General features: G+C 54.3%; 2 long non-coding RNA genes across 2 annotated transcripts; both read left to right on the forward strand.

Moving 5' to 3' along the window:
• The first annotated feature begins 10,521 nt into the window (after window positions 1-10,521).
• LOC123637732 lies at window positions 10,522-14,012 on the forward strand. The gene is made up of 3 exons (XR_006735042.1): window positions 10,522-11,251; window positions 12,668-12,738; window positions 13,984-14,012. It is a non-coding gene; the product is annotated as an uncharacterized LOC123637732 (long non-coding RNA).
• A 16-nt stretch (window positions 14,013-14,028) lies between these two features.
• LOC123637730 lies at window positions 14,029-18,479 on the forward strand. The gene is made up of 3 exons (XR_006735041.1): window positions 14,029-14,349; window positions 14,688-14,773; window positions 17,693-18,479. It is a non-coding gene; the product is annotated as an uncharacterized LOC123637730 (long non-coding RNA).
• Window positions 18,480-18,493: the final 14 nt, after the last annotated feature.

Below are 18,493 nucleotides of genomic sequence, written 5' to 3' on the forward strand. Positions count from 1 at the left end.
TCCCAGGTTCCCTAAATCCCTGTTGGAGAGTGGCTTACAAACTAGGGCTCATCTGAGGGCTGCGCTAGTTTCCTTAAATCACTGAGGGGACTAGCCTACAGACCAGGGCTCATCTGTGGGCTGTGCCAGGTTCTGTAAATCCCTGGGGGAAACTGGCCTACAGACCAGGTTCATCTGTTGGCTGTTCTAGGTTCCCTAAATCCCAAGGAGGGACTGGTCTATTAGCCAGGGCTCATCTGTGGGCTGTCCCAGGATCCCTAAATCCCTGGGGAGACTGTCTGCAGACCAGGGCTCATCTGTGTGATGTCCCAGGTTCCCTAAATACTTGGAGAGAATGACCTTATGACCAGGGCTCATCTGTGGGCTGTTCCAGTTTCCGTAAATCCTTGGCATTGAACAGACCTACACACCAGAGCTAATCTGTGGGCTGTCCCAGGTTCCTTAAATCCCTGGGGGGACTGCATAGACCAGGGCTCATTTGTGGCATGTCCCAGGTTCCTTATATCACTGGGGGGACTGCCCTACAGACCAGGGCTCATCTGTGGGCTGTGCCAGGTTCCCTGAATCCCAGGGGGGAACTGGCATGCACAACAAGGCTCAACTGTGGTATGTCCCAGGTTGCCCAAATCCCTTGGGGACTCATTTACAGACCAGGGCACATCCGTAGGCTGTTCCAGTGCCATAAATCCCTGGGACAGACTGGGCTACAGAGCAGGGCTCATCTCAGTGATGTCCAAAATCTCTAAATCTCTGGGGGGACTAGCCTACAGACCAGAACTGTCCCAGGTTCCTCAATCCCTGGCAAGACTGGGTTACAGAGCACAGCTCCCCTATGGGCAGTCCCAGGTTCCCTAAATCCCTGGGGGTAGGACTGGGCTACAGACCAGGGCTCATCTGTGGGCCATCCCAGGTTCCTGGAATCCCTCCCATACTGGCCTAAAGACTAGGGCATAATTCTTGGATGTCCCATGTTCCCTAAATCCCTGTGGGTCTGTCTTACACACCACATCTCATCTGCAGGATGTCCCATGACCCTAAATCCCTGGGGGGAACTTGACTACAGACCAGGGCTCATCTGTGGGCTCTACCAGGTTCCCTAAATCTAACAGGGGACTGGCCAGTAGGCCAGTCTGTAGACCAGGGCTCATCTGTGGGATGTCTCATGTTCCCTACATCCCAAGGAGAACTGGCCTACAGACCAAGCCTCATCTATTGGCTGTCCCAGGTACCCTAAGTACTTGCGGGGTCTGACCTACACACCAGGGCTCATCTGTGGGCTGTCCCAGGTTGCTGAAATCATTGTGGGACTGTCTACAGACCAGGGCTCATCTGTGGGCTTTCCCAGGTTCCCTAAAACCCAGGGGGGTCTGGCCTACACACCAGGGCCTATCTGTGGAACGTTTGAGGTTCCCTACATTCCAAAGGGGACTGGCCTAGAGACAGGGCTCATCTGTGGTCTGTCCCAGGTTCCCTAAATCCTTGGGGAGGGACAGCCGTACACACCAGAGCTCATCTGTGGACTGTCCCAGGTTCTCTAAATCCCTGGGTGGACTGTCTATAGACCATGGCTGATATGTGGGATATCCCAGGTTCCCTAAATCGTAGAGGAGACTGGTCTACAGACCACGGCTCATCTATTGGAATGTCCTAGGTTTCCTGAATCTCTGGGATACCGGCCTACAGACCAGGCCTCAACTACAGGATGTCCCACATCCCATAAATCCTTTGGGGGGCTGGCCTACACACAAGGGCTCATCTGTGGGATTTCCCAGGTTCCCTAATAATTCCCTGGGGAGGACTAGCCTAAGAACAGGACTCATCTGTGGGAAGTCCCAGGTCCATAAATCACTTGGAGTACTGATCTACAGACCAGGGCTCATCTGTGGGCTGTCCCAGGTTCCCTAAATCCCTGGGGAGACTGTCTGTAGACCAGGACTCATCTGTGGCCTGTCACAGGTTCCCTAAGTCCCTGGGGTGACTGTTCTACAAAACAGAGCTCATCTGTGCGGTGTCCCACGTTGCCGAAATCGCTGGTGGATTGTGTACAGGCCAGAGATCATCTGTGGGCTCTCCCAAGTTGCCTAAATCCCTGGAGGGAGGACTACAAACCACGGATCATGTGTGGTATGTCCCATGTTCCCTAAATCACATGGGGGCCTGGTCTGCAGACCAGGGCTCATCTGTGCACTGTCCCAGGTTCCCTAAATCCCTGAGGTGACTAGACTACAGACCAGAGTTGTCCCAGGTTTCCTAATGCCCAGGGGGGACTGGCCTACCCACCAGGGCTTATCTTTGGGATGTCCCAGGTTAACTAAATCCCTGGGGCGGACTGACTTGGAGAGCAGGGCTCCTCGGTGGGCTGTCCCAGGTTCCCTAAATCCCAGTGAGGGACTGCCCTACAGACCAGGGCTTATCTGTGGGCTGTCCTAGGTTCCCTAAATCCGTGAGGGGGGTACCGACATACACAACAGAGCTCATTTATCGGCTGTCCCAGGTTCCCTAAATCCCTGGAGGGACTGGCCTTATGACCAGGGCTCATCTATTCGGATATCCCAGGTTCACTGAATCCCTGGGGTACTGGCCTATAAATCAGGCCTTAACTCTCGGATGTTTCACGTTCCCTAAGTCCCTGGGAGTACTGGCCTACAGACCAGGGCTCATCTGTGGGATTTCCAATGTTCCCTAAATGCCTCGGGGAACTGGCCCACACACCAGGGCTCATCTTGGGATGTCCCAGGTTCCCTGAATCCCTGGTGTACTGGCCTACAAATCAGGGCTCACCACTGGGATGTTCCAGGTTGCCTAAATCCCTGGGAGGTCTGGCGTACAGACTAGGGCTCATCTCTAGGATTTCCTGTGTACCCTAAATTGCTTGAGGCAGTGACCTACTCACCAGGGCTCATGTTGTAATATCCCAGGCTCCCTAAATCCCTGGAGGGACTGGCCTGCACACGAGGACTCATCTGTGAAATGTCCCAGGTCACTAAATTCCTGGTCAGAATGATCCAGAGACCAGGGCACACCTGTGGGATGTCCCAGGTTCCCTAAATCCTTGGGGGTACCTGTATACAGACCAGGGCTCATCTCTAGGCCACTAAGTTTCCCTAAATCTCTTGGGGGCACTGGCCTAAGGACCAGGGCTCATCTGTGGGCTGGACCAGTTCCCTAAATCCCTGGGGGTACCTCTATACAGACCAGGGCTCATCTCTAGGCTGTTGAAGTTCCCTAAATCTCCTGGAGGCACTGACCTAAGGACCAGAGCTCATCTGTGGGCTGTCCCAGGTTCCCTAAATCCCTGGGGGCACTGGTCTACAGACCAGAGCTCATCTATGCAAAGTATCAGGTTTCCTAAATCACCTTGGTGGAACTGGGACACTGAGGGACAGTCTCAGAAACAGTTCCAGAAAAAGAAAACTGGAACCGAACGGAAAGACACATTTTTCTCCCAGTTGGGGATGGTGGTGAAGTGGGCCTGGTGGATTGGACTGTCAGGGAGAAAGGTGTATGTCCTGATTCGGGGTTAAAGGGGATGACCTGGGAGCGTGTGGCTGCTGCAAAACACATGGTAAAACACACGGGAGTACTTACCGTGAAGTAGCAGACCTCACATAGCAATGACCCTGGAGACTCTGAAGGCGGGATACAGAGGACTTTGCGCTGCGATGGCACATTCCCTGGAAGGATGAAATTCCTGCAGGGAAACTACGTTTGTGAACAACCACCTGAACACCCTACCAGTAAAACAGAGGTGACAACGAACTCCCTCACAGAGGCTTAGCCAGACCCACGTCCAGATCAGAGTCTGATACCCCACTGGGGTGGAGAGGCCACCGCGTGGACGTCACACTCGTGGCCACCACATCCTGGGCGTGGGGGACCTCAGTGTCGTGACAACTGTGGGTTCCCCATTTCCAAATGTCCACACGGAGCCCCTCCCGGGTCTCTGAGGACTGGCCTCCCCTCAGCAGGCGGCTGCGGACAGAAAGGCGGTGCCCGTGGGGCTCGGACAGGAAGGTTGAACTCACCCTCGGGGCCTCACGTCTGAGTGAGGACAAGGAGGTCGCACTCGCTTCAGGTCTGAGGCCTGGCCAGCAAGCCGCAGATGGCTCGTACTGGGAACGCTAACATGGTGGCACTGCGTCCTCTCACGCCACCTGCAACGCCGCATGCAAAGCCGCGGGGCAAGGCCGGGCGCGGTGGCTCACGCCTGTAATCCTAGCACTCTGGGAGGCCGAGGCGGGTGGATCGCTCGAGGTCAGGAGTTCGAGACCAGCCTGAGCAAGAGTGAGATCCCGTCTCTACTAAAAATAGAAAGAAATTATCTGGCCAACTAAAAATATATATACAAAAAAATTAGCCGGGCATGGTGGCTCATGCCTGTAGTCCCAGCTACTCGGGAGGCTGAGGCAGTAGGATCGCTTGAGCCCAGGAGTTTGAGGTTGCTGTGAGCTAGGCTGACACCACGGCACTCACTCTAGCCCGGGCAACAAAGTGAGACTCTGTCTCAAAAAAAAAAAAAAAAAAAAACAAAAAAAAAAAACAAAGCCGCGGGGCATGACGGGCGCTCTGCCCCCTGCCACCCCACACCGGCCCTGCAGCCCTCGGTGCTCATGAGGGGGGGGCGGTGGAGAGCACTCCCTCCTGGCCTTGCTGGAGAACCAGTTAAAATCCAAGTTCAGCATCTTCGGAGCCAGGATCTGGAAATTCAAACTCAGATGGGCTCACTGTCCTGTGTCTTTCAGAAAAATGGGGAGGCCCCTGGGAGGGGCCTGTGCTGAAAGGGCCCCACCTAAGAGGGGTCTCACCTGGGAGGGGGATCACCTTTAAGAGTCTCATCAGAAAGGGGATTTATGTAAAAGAGGCCTCTGCTGAAAGGACCCTCAGCTGAAAGGGCCTCACCTAACGGGGACTCACCATACAGGGACCTGCACTGAAAGTGTTCTCAGGTGAGTGGGTCTCACCTGAGAGGAGCCTCAACTGGGGGGGGGTCCTCAGCTGAAAGGGCCTCACCTGTAAGGGGCCTCTTCTCAGAGATCCCTCACCTGAGAGGCCCCTCAGCTGAAAGGGCTTCAGCTGAAAAGGGTCTCGGCTGAGAGCGTCCCTCAGCTGAAAAGGACATCACCTGACAGGGTCCCCAACTGAGAGGGGCCTCACCTGGGAAGGGCCTCAGCTTAAAAGGGCCTCAACTGAGAGGTGTCACACCTGAAAGGGGCCCTCAGCTGTGAGTGCCTCAGCTGACGTAGCTAATGAGAGGACCTCACCTGAGCAGGCCTCACTGAGAGGCCTCACCTAAAGGAGCCTCATCAGAGAGGTGACTCACCTGAAAGCGGCCAAAGTTGAAGGGGCCTTACCTGAAAACGACTGAAAGGGGCCTCACCTGACAGGGCCTCAGCTGGAGGGACCTAGCTGACAGGGCCTCACCTGAAAAGGACTTCACCTGAGGGGGCCCCAGCTGACAGCAGCCTCACCTGAGAGTGGCCCCAGCTGAAAGGGCCTCACCTGAAACGGCCTTTCCTGAGAGGGTCCGAAGGGACCTTGGCATTGCAGACAACCACGTGGCCATGGCAGATGCAGCGGCTGCCGATGCTGATGTCCTTGGTGCCGTAATAATACTGCACTGCAGGCCCCTGAGTGCCAGGGCCTCAGGTCCCAGCTGCCCCCCAGAGCCGGGTCCCCCCCATCCACCGGGGGCTGCCCCACATGCTAGACAGGGTGGGATCACCCGGTGCATGACTGTGGGGTCCTGCAGCGCCTTGCCCATGAGGTGACCCAGCAGTGTGTTGGTGCTCAGGAAACGTAGGCGGGTGTTGGTGGCTTCAGTGAAGTTGCACAGCAGCGGCGAGTAGTAGTTCATGGCCCCTGGGCACCCATTCACCAGGGACATCACAATCTGCAGAAGGCATGGACGGTGAGGCCAGGTGTGGCCGCCAGGAGCAGACCAGCAGAACCCACCACCACCCTGTCCTCAGACTCACCTCACTGTTCTCCAATGGCACGATGCCTGAGTACTCAGTGGTGCAGATGGTGTCGTCATCCCACGTGACCGCGGCCCAAACCGCTCCAGGCAGTCCCTCTTGGAGGCTGCAGAAAAGGGTTAGAAAGGGAGTGCTGAGGCCACCAAAAAAGCCCACAGGCCCAGAGGCGGGGCCCCTGGGCTCCCTGACTTCCCTGAGCCTGACCACCTGGAAGGCTGCTTCTTGGACCGGTCACCTGAGCCTGAGCCTGGTCACCTCATCTTGAGGTGGGAATGCTGCACCCTCGACGGGTCACCCAGCCAAGGCTCCACCAGCCAGCAGGACTTGGGGAAGAGGTCACTGAACCCTGCTGAGGGAGGAGCTCCTGCCCTGATGGCCAGGCTGGACGTACACAGCTGCACCAGCTCACCACCCACACCCCTGCACCCCTCTCCCTGGGACACGTTTAGAGAGCAGGTGTCTCCCGCTCCCCTTGGAGGACTGTCTTCATGTCCTTCCTTGGGCCAGTCCCCGACTGCCTGTGAGAGAACTGCCCCTCCTCCACTCTCGGGCCAGGGAGTTTTGGGGGACACGTGACCAGGCCGCCAAACTGGAGCATCCCCATCCTGCCAACCTGACCCGTCAGGGAGGCAGGTGGCCAATGGCAGCCAGTGAGTGAGTTCCAGGACCCGGCTCTCCTGACACAGGCAGCTGAGCTGGGAGGAAGCCAGCTGGGAGCCACCAGGGACCTGTGTCACCACCACAGGCAGCTGTCAAACATGAAGGCAGTGCAGAGGGAGCCAGGAGATGGCACCGAGATTCCTGCCACCACGAGCTTCTGTACCCAGCTGTGCCAGAAGTCGGGGGTGACCTGATGAATTCCTCTTTGCCTCTCGGTCCTCAGACAGATGGTCCTGACCCACACATGGGTTGGGCATGAGGGCCGGGCTGGTGACCGAGACCTCAAGAAGCCATGGTCACAGCAGCCCCACTGCCCAAGTTCACAAACTTGATGAGCACATAGGCCACGTGGAAAACCTGTGGGGACCGAGGGTGTCAAGGTGCTCCTGCCCATCAGGAGGCCCACAGAAGGTGACGCAAGACCCAGGTGCCCCACAGGGGCATCTATGTGTTTGCCTTCCAGGGGCAGAAGGACACAGGGGACAGGCCTGCACCAGGGACAGTGATGAAGATAGTTACCAGCCCTCTCAGAAACCCCCTCCCAAGCCTGGGGTGCATTGGCCAGAAGCTCGGGGTCACACTGATCCTTCAGGCTCTGTGGCTGCAGACAGGGCTCACTGGGGGAGGTCCCAGGCAGTGGGCCTGACCAAGGTGGAGACAGAAGCACATTCCTGTGGTCCCACAGCATGAGGTCCAGCCAGGACAGGTGGCCAGACAGTGCCCCTACCACCAAGCAAGTCCAGCCCCCAGAACATCTGACAGTCAGTGCCGTCCCAGGACGGGCTCTGTCTTGTCTCCCACTGACTGGCCCCCAGCCGCTGAGTCCCTGGCCAGGTGGGATGGAGTGAGTTGGGACCCAGTGCTGCCATCAGAGTTCTGGGGGGAGACAGACTGGCAAATGGGCCCTTCTAGTGCTGAGCCAAGCTGGGAGGCCCCACTAGCCCAGGACTGGGGGCTGCGGCTTCCCTGGGGCCCTGGGCTCGTAGGATAGCCCTGGCCCAGGACAAAGGGAAGCTGTTCCTCCAGGGGCACCTGGAACCCCCAGGCCCTGCCCAGGGGGCCTGGGCCACCTCTCCTGCTTTCTCCCCATGTTGGCCCTGCCTGATCCCAGGGAGGTGCCCGTAGCCTCATTTCTCATTGTTCTGGCCAGAGGACCGCATTTTGGGCTGTCCCATGTGCCTTTGCCCCTGGGGCTTAGTAAGGCCATTCCTCAGCACAGCTTTCACAGGGCACTTTGGACACCGCCTCTGGGAAGCCCTCCCTGACTGCAGTCCATCCACCCAACCCTTGGCCCTGGGCATCCCCTTGCTGGTCATCACTGCCCCAAATGGACATCTGCACACATCATGATGGCCCCGCTGGCCCCATGCCTGCATCCCGGGTGCACACGCGCCCATCAGCCCAACAGCGTATGCTGGGCCCAGCTCCTCAAGTCACCCAGGCCTGTTGGGATGAGCCCCTGAAGCAGCAGAGGCTCTTGGGGGCTGAGGGTCCCTCTGGGCTGGGGGCTGGAGGTGGGCTTATGCTGCCACAGGCGCCCCAAAAGCCCCCAGGGACTTAGCACTGGGCAGATCCACCCCACCCACCACAGGAGTGGCTCCCTGCGGGTGAGGGCTATAGCCCCCCAGGAGAGGTCTCTTTCCCCTAAAAACCGTCAAGGGCGACAGGCTGACCATGGAGTGGGCAGGTGGGGGGCACAGAGATCCTCTCAGGAGAGGGCGAGTGCCTGGGTGGGTCCCCACCGTCACACCCCCGGTGTGCATATCCCATGCAGATGTCCCCATGTCCCATCCACCTGGGGGGCAGCCGGTCTCTAGGTTCAGCCCCCACATGACAATGGGGAGGGGGTGTAGTTTCCACGGAGGGTGACAGGGCCCCTACACACACACACTGCAGTGCAGGAAACAAAGGGGAAAAGGCCCTGGCGGCCTGCCGGGATTTCCCTCCACCTTCCCCCCCATCTCCGCCCCATCTGCACAAGAACCCAGCTTCCAACAGGAGTGGGGGGCTCCCGACACAGGGCAGAGTCTCAGCTGGCGCGTACCCCTGCTCACAGGTGGGCTCTGAGCTGCCCGCCAGGCCTCTAAGGGTGACTTCAGACCCCAGGGTCCCCTGGCACCTACTGCTCCAGGGGAAAACAGGACATAATGTCTCTTTTCTCTCTTCTATGTAGTTTTCATCACTTCCAATGCCTAGAAGATTCCAGAGAAGCCAGCTAGGCTGTGTGGGTCTAGAAAAGAGGATTCTGGACTAAATATGGCCCAGGGAAACAACAGTGGTTCTGCACAGAATGTTTTAGGGCATCCATGTGGCCAGGAGGGGTCCATTTGGTGAGCAGCACCATCGGTACAATCACACCTGTGTGACCAGAGACTGTACCTGCCCCTCACTGAGCAAATTTTGGCTACCCCAATGTAATCCTCTCCCTTAACTGACTCTTGGACCTTTGGAATTTCCCAGAAAAGATGGATTTTTTGCAAGAAAAAGGATTTGAGATTCTGATCAGCCAGGGAGTTTTGACCTGCTCCGTTTCCGACCTGAGCTGATTCACTCCTCCTTAGCCAACCTGGTGGTCCCCCGCTCCGGAGAGGTCACCATGTTGATACCGAACTTAGCACACCTGATGGGCACAGTGCACCACAGTCCAGAAGTCCTGGGCTCCAGCGATCCTCCCGCCTCAGCCTCCCAGGTAACTAGGACTGCAGGCGGCAGAGTTCCTGCCCCTGGACTCGCCACCCCCACCCCCACCTGCCCGGGTACTTGCCAGCCCCCTCCCACCTGCCCCCGGACTCGCCACCCCCCCTGACACCCGCCCCGGGACTCGCCACGCCCCCTCCCACCTGCCCCCGGACTCGCCACCCCCCCTCCCACCCGCCCCGGGACTCTCCACGCCCCTCCCACCCGCCCCGGGACTCTCCACGCCCCTCCCACCCGCCCCGGGAATCACCGACCCCCCCCACTTCTCGGGGGCTCGCAGCCCCTCCCTGAAAGCCTGAGAGCTCCGCTAGCGGAGGATGGATTTGAGCAGCTGCTTTTCTCCATGTCTCTCCAATTAAAAATTCCTGCCTTCCTTGGCAACCCTGGTCTCAATCATTGGATCTTTGTGCAAGGAGCAACTGGATCTAGACGCAAAACCCCTGCAGTGTAGACAACAGGAAGACTCTTCCAGAAGGTGCCATTGCCTCCAAGACCGCCAAGAAACCGCAGGGCCTGCACAAGTCCCAGGATCGGGACAGTGCACCCCGCGGGTGACGGAAAGAGCCGAAAGTTGGCGACAAAGGCCGGGGACCACGGGAAGGGCCGAAGAAGTTTGGCGAAGAGAGCCAAAAGGCCTCAGGGAGGACCGAGTTAGGACGGAGAGGGCCGAGGATGAACGGAAACCACCGAGGGTTGAGGAAGAGAGCCGAACGGCGGATGGGTGGCGGGGCCCTGCAGCCAAGGCTCCGGGGATGCACAGAAAGAACGTAGGGAGGAAAGGAGAGTGGCCAGGGGGCCGGCAGCGATGAGGGCTGGGACAGTAAGGAGGGCTGCGGGGGTGGCGGGGAGGGAGTGACTGGGCGGGCCCAGGGTGACACGGATTTCGGCACAGCGGTCGGAAGGGAGGGGGCGGCAAGGGGTCCTGGAGGGGGTGGCTAGGCAGGGCAGGAGTGGCCAGCTGTGCGTGGTGGTGGGGGATGGCCCGCAGGGACTGACTGGGTAGGGGCCCGGGGCACAAGGTGGGCAGGGTGTGGCAGAGCTGTAGGGAGAGCTGGAGGTGGGGGTTCTGGGAGGCGGGGAAGCGGTAGGGAGGGGGTGGGCAGGAGGGAGTGACTGGACAGGGAGTAGGAGGAGACCAGGTGTGTGGGGTAGGGAGGAGCTCTAGGGAGGGCCGGAGGTGGGGGTTAAAGGAGGTGTGGAAGCTGTAGGGAGGGGGGGTGGCCCAGAGGGAGTGACCAGGAGGCAGAGAGCCCCACTCCCAGCCAGTGGGGTGCACACCCCTTGCACATCCCAGGCGGCTCCCTTGCCCAGGGCCCCTACACTGACACAAGACTGTGTGAGGTGGGGAGGGGCCTGGGGCTGCCTGCAGGTTGCTCTTCTGAATTCAAGTGAAGTTTGGGGAAAACACTTGGATACAAAACAGGAGAGGAGCCCTTTTACCTACAGTTTTTGAGGTTTTTAACGCAACTCACTCCCCTCAGTACAGCACATAGGATAGATGTACCCACATTACACATGGGCGAGCTCATGGGGAGCTCATAGGAGACTTCAGGGTGGGAGACAGGAGCCTGGATGTGTCCAGAAATGACTGAGGCACACGGTGTGGGCAGAGAGAGCCAACCCTGGTGTCCTACCACCTTCCTCCTGTCACCTACAGCTCCCGCAGGAACCGCCTCCTGGCCCACAGCAGCAGATTCCAGCCATCACACACATGCTCCACACCTGACTGCGAGGAAGAGATGGAGAATGGCTGCTCCTCCCTTCCAGATCTGCCCAGGAATTCCAGTGGCCCCCTGCTCACCACTTAGTCCTGTACCCACCCTGGGATGTGCAGGAGCCTGGGAGAAAAAGCTTTTTTAGATGCCCAGCCCAGTGAGTTCCTGGTCTCTTACAGAAAAAGAAGAAAGACATGCATCAAGGTAAGCTAAGCGGCTGTCACAGCCGCCAGCCCATTGGGACTCCTGGAGAGCCACCAGATGATCTGTTGTGTGTAGGCCACTCCCACCTGGGATTTAGGGAACCTGGGATATCATACAAATGAGCCCTGGTCTGCAGGCCTGTCCCCCCAGGGATTTAGGGAATCTGGGACAACCCAACAGATGAGCCCCAGTCTGTAGGCCAGTCTACCAAGGGATTTAGGGAGCCTGGGACAAGCCACAGATGAGCTGTGGTCTGTAGGCTACACCTCCTAGGGATTCAGGGAACCTGGTACAGCCCACAGATGAGCCCTGGTCTACAGGCCAGTCCCCCCAGTGATTTAGGGAACCTGAGACATCCCAAAAATGAGCCCTGGAATATGGACAGTCCCCCCAGGGATTCAGGGAACCTGGGACAGTCAACAGATGAGCTCCGATGTGCATGTGAGTCCCCCCCCCCAAGGATTTAGGGAACGTGGGACAGTCCACAGATGAGCCCTGGTCTGGAGGCCAGTCCTCCCTGGGATTTAGGGAACCTGGGACATCCCACAGATGAGCCCCGGTCTGTAGGCCAGTCACCAACCTGGGATGTAGGGAACATGGGACAGTGCACAGATGAGCCCTGGTATGTACAACAGTCCCCTTCAGGAATTAAGGTAACCTGGAACATTCCATAGATGGACCCTGGTCTGTAAGCCAGTGCTCCCCAGGGATTTGGGAACCTGGAACAGCCCACAGAGGAGCCCTGGTCTGTAGGCCAGTCCCCTCCCCTCAGGGATTTAGGGAACCTGGGACATCCCACAGATGAGCCTTGGTCTCTAGGCCAGACCCCGCAGGGATTTAGGGAAGCTGAGAAATCCCATAGTTAATCCCTAGTCTGTAGGCCAGTCCCCCCAGGGATTTAGGGAAGCTGGGACATCCCACAGTTAATCCCTGCTCCTTAGGCCAGACTCCCCCAGGGATTTAGGGAACCCAGGAAAGCCTAGATATGATTCCTGGTCTGTAGATCCATGCCCCCAGGGATTTAGGGATCCTGGGATGTTCCACAGTTGGGCCTTGGTCTGTAGGCCCATCTCCCCCTGTGATTTAGAGAACCTGGGACATCCCACAGATGAGCCCTGCTGTGTAGGCCAGTCCCCCCAGGGATTTAGGGAACCTGGGACTTCCCACAGTTGAGCCTTGGTTTGTAGGCCAGTGCCCCCCTGAAATTTAGAGAATCTGGGACATCCGACAGGTGAGCCCTGGTCTGTTCGCCAGTCACCCTTGGGATATAGGGAATTTGGGACATCCCACAGATGAGCCCTAGTCTGTATGCCAGTCACCAACTGGGATGTAGGGAACCTGAGACAGCCCACAGATGAGCCCTGGTATGTAGGCAAGTCACCCCCAGGAATTAAGGGAACCTGGAATATTCCACAGATGATCCCTGGTTTCTAGGACAGTGACACCCAGGGATTTGGGAACCTGAGACAGCCCACAGGAAAAGCAAGGTAAGCAAGAGCAAGCATTGTTGTTCAGATTTAAGTGGTACCCTTCCGCATTGCTAAGAATCCCTCATGATATAGTCATCCTTCTCTTCTTGATATGAGAGGGAGACACCTTTACAAATGGAAATAGGTCTCCTTCACAGACGTAAATTTCCCGGACAAAAAGGTAACTTCTGGCCTGTTTTCAGAGCTTCTCCTGGGTCTGCAGTGTTTCAAAATTATCAGCTCAAAATAATCTTTACGTTGGGCGGGGCATGTTGGCTCATGCCTATGATCCCAACATTTTGGGAGGCCAAGGCAGGAGGCTCCCTGGAGCCCAGGAGTTCAAGACCAGCCGGGGCAATACAACAAGGACCCATCTGTACACACACATAAAAAATTATTTGACAGTGGTGGCTCATGCTTGTAGTCCCAGCTACTTGGGAGGCTGAGGATCGCTTCAGCCTAGAAGTTCAAGGCGGCAGTGATCTGTGTTCATGCCACTGCACTCCCGCCTGGGTGACAGAGACCCTGTCCAAAACAATAACAACAAGAAAAAGAGCTATATCTTGGGGTGGCATATTCTAGTCTTCTACGCTGGCTTCCAAAGTGACTGTGTACCATTATGCATTCTACCAGCAATGAATGAGAATTCCTGCCTTTCCTCCAGCAATGGTTTGTCCTTTTTTTTTTTTTTTAAAGAGTTTAGTCATTCTAGGAGGCGTGCTGTGGTATCTCATTGCTGCTGTAATCTGCTGTTTCCTAACGATATATGATGCTGAGCATCGTCTTTTATGATTATTTGCCATCTATGTATCTTCTTTGGTCAGGTGTGTGTTGAGATCTGTACCCCTTTGTAATTAGGGTGTTTGTCTTCTTATTGCTGAGTTTTAAGAATTCTTTTTATATGTAGAATATGAATTATTCCTCCGGTATGTATTTTGCACATATTTCTTATCATTCTGTGGTTTGTCTTTTTATTCTCTGAACTTGGTCTTTCACAGAGTATAAATATTGAACGTTATCACAGCCATGGTATTATTTTTTCTGTTGTGGATGAGATTTTTTTGTTGTTGTGTGTTAAAACCCATCACCAAACCCAAGGCCACGTAAATTTTCTTCTGTGTTTCTTTCCCGAATCTTTAAAGTTTTGCATTGTAGTTGAAGTCTGAGGATGATTTTGAATGAATTTTAATATCAGTTGTAAAGTTTATATTTACACTTATTTCATTCCATATGTTTTCCTCTTAATTGTTCCCTCCCTCACAGTTTTTCTGAAAGACACAGGACAATGAACCCATCTGAGTTTGAATTTCCAGATCCTGGCTCCGAAGACGCTGGACTCGGAATTTAACTGGTTCCCCAGCAAGGCCAGGAGGGAGTGCTCCCCACTGTAGGCCCCGCCCCATGAGCACTAAGGGCTTCTGTGCCTGGGCGGGCTGGCAGGGGGTGGAGTGCCCGTCATGCCCTGCGGCTTTGCGGCTTTGCACGGGGTGTTGCACCTGGCGTGAGAGGACACAGTGCCGCCATGTTAGCGTCGCCCCACAGGAGCTGTTTTTGTGCCGCCTGCCGGCCAGGCCTCAAACCAGAGCGAGTGTGACCTCTTTGTCCTCACTCAGACGTGAGGCCCCGAGGGTGAGTTCAACCTTCCTGTATGAGCCCCAAGGGCACCGCCTTCCTGTCTTCAGCCGGGCCAGTCCTCAGAGACGCGGGAGGGGCTCCGTGTGGACATTTGGAAATGGGGTACCCAGAGTTTCCACCACACTGAGGTCCCCCAGGCCCAGGACGTGGTGGCCACGGGTGTGACGTCCATGCGGTGGCCTCTCCACCCTAATTGGGTATAAGATTTTGAGCTGGATGTGGGTCTGGCTGAGCCTCTGTGAGGGAGTTCGTTGTCAACTCTGTTTCACTGCCAGGGTGTTCAGGTGGTTGTTCACAAACGTAGTTTCCTTACAGTAATTTCCTCCTTCCAGGGAATGTGCCATCGCAGCGGAAAGTCCTCTGTGTCCCGCCTTCAGAGTCTCCAGCGTCATTGCTGTGTGAGGTCTGCTACTTCACGGTAAGTACTCCTGTGTGTTTTACTGTGTGTTCTGCAGCAGCCACACGCTCCCAGGCCATCACCGTTAACCCCGAATCAGGAAATACACCTTTCTCCCTGACAATCCAATCCACCAGGCCCGCTTCACCGCCATCCCCAACTGGGAAAAAAATGTGTCTTTCCGTTCGGTTCCAGTTTTCTTTTTCTGGAACTGTTTCTGAGACTGTCCCTCAGTTTCCCAGCCTTGGCAGATCTAAAGAGCAGAGATGACTCCAAGGTGGGTGTGGGCAGCGCTTCCTCCTGAGCAGCACAGGACTGCCATGGCCTGCAGACCCTGGGCGGTCCTGCCTGCTACCCTCTCCCATGCAGTCTACCCCAGCTGCCTGCAGTCTACTCTGCTTTCATTTTTAGGTGCACAGAAGGCTTTTGGTGTCTCGGGGCTTTTATTCATGTTCCGTCAACCTGTCCACACAGTGGACACCCTTAGCAAATTTTCTAAGGCTTTCCTCAGCTAGACCCTTAAAGTCACAGCAGTTTGTAATATCTAACAGTAGAAAAAGTGGATGATGTGATTTTTCAAAAGACAAAAAAATTTCTCTTTTTCTTTCATTCTTTTGAGACAGAGTCTCACTGTGTTGCCCGGGCTGGAGTGCCATGGCATCAGCCTAGCTCACATCAACGTCAAACTCCTGGGCTCAAGCCGTCCTTCTGCCTCAGCCTCCCAAGTATCTGGGACTACAGGCATGCGATAACATACCCGGCTAATTTTTTCTATATATTTTTAGTTGTCCAGCTCGTCTCTTTCTGTTTTTAGTTGAGATGGGGTCTCGCTCTTGCTCAGGCTGGTCTCGAACTCCTGAGTTCAAATGATCCACCCACCTCGGCCTCCCAGAGTGCTAGGGTTATAGGCATGAGCCACCGCTCCCGGCCACCCCCCAAAAAATTATTATTTGATATATCATATGTAAGAATCACCCTCGATTTATATATATACCAAGGAAATAGTAGCTAAACTCAGAGTTCGTATTTGGGATAACCAGTATAGAAAAATTAAATCTCACTGCCAAAGGAAAGGCAAATGGCCCAGTTGATCATGGAAACTTCATAAGAGTTTACTGAACCACATATTACCTTACTGTAATTCTCTAGCTGTGTGTGTGCGCATGTGCGTGCACACCAGTTGCAAGGTATCTCAAGTTTGCACACTTATGTTTACATCACCAATCGATATAGTTAAATGATAAAGTCCTAGTCCATATTATGACAATGTATATAAATATTTGAAAGGACCTTTTAAAATTTTACCATTTTTACCACTTGTGAATATATAATTCAATGGAGTGTCATACATTGCCCGTGTTGTGCAACCATGTATTTATTAATAGTTCCAATTTTTTTTTCTTCCGCTGAAGGAAACTCAAAGCCCGTTACGAAGTCACTTACGTTTCCCTGTCCCCCAAGTCCCTGGCAAGCACTAATCTATTTTTCATCGCCGTGGATTTGCCTGTTCTGGACATTTCATACAAATGATTCATATAATATGTCACCTTTTGTGTCTGATTTCTTTCACTTAGGACATTTTCAAGGTTCCTCCATGTTGTGATATACATCAGCACTTCATTCCTTTTTTCTGTATGATTAAATACATACAGCATTCATCATTCTTTTTTTTTTTTTTTTTTTTTTTGAGACAGAGTTTCGCTTTGTTGCCCGGGCTAGAGTGAGTGCCATGGCATCACCCTAGCTCATAGCAACCTCAAACTCCTGGGCTTAAGAGATCCTATTGCCTCAGTCTCCCGAGTAGCTGGCACTACGGGCATGCGCCATCATGCCCGGCTAATTTTTTCTATATATATTTTTAGTTGTTCAGATAATTTTTATTTCTATTTATAGTAGAGATGGGGTCGTGCTCAGGCTGGTCTCAAACTCCTGACCTCAAGCGATCCACCCGCCTCGGCCTCCCAGAGGGCTAGGATTACAGACATGAGCCACCACGCCTGGCCTAGCATTCACCATTCTTAAGTGCACACTTTAGTGGCATAAACCACATGCACATTGTTGCATAACCATCACCACCATCCATCTCCAGAATTTCTTTCATCTGCCCCAAGTGGAACCCTGTACTCATTAAACACCCACTTTGTATTTTCTCTTTCCCAAGCCCCTGGAAACTACTCCAGCTACCTCATAAGTAGAGCATACTCTATTTGTCGTTGTGTGCCTGGGTTGTTTCACTCAGCACGATGTCATTACGTAAGTCAGAATTTCCTCATTTTTAAGGCTGAGTTATATTTCATTGTGATGGATGGACCACATTTTATTTTTCTACTGATCTGTCAGTGGACACTTGTATTGCTTCCACCTTTTGGCACAGTGAATAATGCTGCCATGAACGTGGGTGTTCAAGTCCCTGTTTTCAGTTCTTTTCAGTATATACCCAGAAGTGGAATCACTGTGTTGTAAGTGAATTCCATGCTTAATTTTTGAGGTACTGCCATATTGTGTTCCATAACAACTACTCCATTTCAGTTTTCTCTTTCCTTTTTATGGCTGAATAATATATCAGGTTATGATATACCTAATTTTGCTTATCCATCCATCTGTTGACGGACGTTTGGGTTGTTTGCACCTTTCAGCTATTGTGAACAGGGCTGCTATAAATATTCATGTATAAGTTCTTGTTTGAACACTTGTTTTCTAATCTTTGGAGTATGTACCTTGGAATGGAATTGTTGAGCTATGGTAATTCTGCATGTAAATTTTTGAGGGAAGATTCAACTAGTTTACACAGCCTGTACCATTTTATATTTCTACAAGCAGTGTTTAACGGTATCCAGGTTTTCTGTATTCTTGCCAACAGATATCTTTAATTTTTTTTAAAAATATCCTTTGAAGCGTGTGTGAGTGGGTATGTCATTGTGGTGTGAATTTGAATTTCAGATGACCTGTGACCTGGGCGTGGACTCTGAGCAGGGCCAGTTGTTTCTGTGAGGACGACCTGTGATCCTGGCCTGGACTCTTAGCAGTCACAGTTGGTGGAGTCCATGAGGACAACCTATGACATTGGTGCAGATTCTGCGCAGGCACAGTTTCTGGTGTCTGTCAGGGAGTGATCAGGAGGTGGGGGGGGCCCACTCTCAACCATGGGGTGTGCACCCTTGCACATCCTGGGCTGCTCCCTTGCCCAGGGTGCCTACAGTGACACAGGACTTTGTGATGTTGCGACGGCCTGGGGGCTCCGTGCAGGTTGCTCTTCCAAATTCAAGTGAAGTTTGGGGAAGACACTTGGATACAAAACAGGAGAGGGGCCCTTTTACCTACAGTTTTTGAGGTTTTTAATGCAACTTGCCTCTCTCAGTACAGAACATAGGGTACATGTAGGCACATTACAGACGGGTGAGCTTAGGGTAGCTCAGAGGAGTGAGACGTCAGGGTGGGAGACAGGAGTTTGTATGTGTCCAGAAATGACTGAGGCACCCTGTGTGGTCAGAGAGAGTCAACCCTGGATTCCTAGCACCTTCCTACTGCCTCCCACAGCTCCCGCTGCAACCACCTCCTGGCCTACAGCAGTAGGGGCTCTGGCCATCACACACAAGCTCCACACCTGATAATGAGGAAGACATGGGTAATGGGTGCTTCTCCCTTCCAGGTCAGTGCAGGAATTCCAGTGGCCCTCTGCTCATCACTGAGTCCTGTCCCCACCCTGGGATGTGCAGAAACCAGGGAGAAAAAGCCTTCTTA

The sequence above is a fragment of the Lemur catta genome, chromosome 5 (assembly GCF_020740605.2).
Source record: "Lemur catta isolate mLemCat1 chromosome 5, mLemCat1.pri, whole genome shotgun sequence".
Taxonomy (NCBI): domain Eukaryota; kingdom Metazoa; phylum Chordata; class Mammalia; order Primates; family Lemuridae; genus Lemur; species Lemur catta.